We start from the raw sequence: 812 nt of genomic DNA, 5'->3' as shown, positions 1-812 counted from the left end.
ATTGGAATGCCCTTCCCCACAAAATTCACATGTCATAAAGGAGTTTCAAACAACATTAACACTCAGTTTATCTATTTTTTTGTGAAAAAAGCCAATTGTGTAAAAACAGTGTTTATCACATCTAATTCATGAATTTTAGCAATTTTTCTTGTACAGATGGCCATTGATAATTATTGGAAGCTATTTCTTCAAGTAGATCCTAAGCCTTATCAATGGATTTACTCATAAGTGCACCTCTAGTGGCAGTATCAATGGTAGCTCTAAAAGGTCCCAGCAAACCATTACAAAAAGTCTTAGGTAATGCATGGTGAGGACACCTTCTTATCAAATCCTTATACCTCTCTCAAGCCTCATATAGTGATTTAGAATCAAATTGCATGAAAAAAGTGATATCATTTTGCATCTTTAGTAACTTAGCAGGTGGGAAGAATTTTGCTAAGAATTCTTTAGCCAAATCATCCCAAGTATTGATGGAACCAATAGGAAGTGAATTTAACTAACTCTTTACTTTATCTCTCAATAAAAAAGGGAAAAGCCTCAATCTTATGGCATCATTAGTAACACCATTAACCTTGAATGTATCGTAAATTTCTAAGAAATTTACAATATGAGCTTTTATATCATCATTAGGCAAACCTCCAAACTGAATAGTAGTTTGAATCATCTGAATAATTGATGCTTTAATTTCAAAGTTGTTAGCTTGAATAAGAGGTCTTCGGATACTAGAGTGGAGATTTTATACTCGTGGGATAGCATAATCCCTCAAAGACTTGGTCTCTTCCTTTTGTTGATCAGCCATTGTTTTACTTAGA

At 33.4% G+C, this 812-nt stretch overlaps 1 non-coding gene across 1 annotated transcript; it reads left to right on the top strand.

Annotated features, from left to right (window-relative positions):
• The first annotated feature begins 299 nt into the window (after positions 1-299).
• On the top strand, positions 300-405 carry LOC149526287 (small nucleolar RNA R71). Its single transcript, XR_016352170.1, has one exon. It is a non-coding gene; the product is annotated as a small nucleolar RNA R71 (small nucleolar RNA).
• Positions 406-812: the final 407 nt, after the last annotated feature.

The sequence above is a fragment of the Theobroma umbraticum genome, unplaced genomic scaffold, assembly GCF_002168275.2.
Source record: "Theobroma umbraticum cultivar Fairchild unplaced genomic scaffold, ASM216827v3 scaffold_25.0, whole genome shotgun sequence".
Classification (NCBI taxonomy): Eukaryota; Viridiplantae; Streptophyta; class Magnoliopsida; order Malvales; family Malvaceae; genus Theobroma; species Theobroma umbraticum.
Note: the sequence above shows the minus strand (reverse complement) of the source record. Positions and strands in the feature narration are given on the sequence as shown.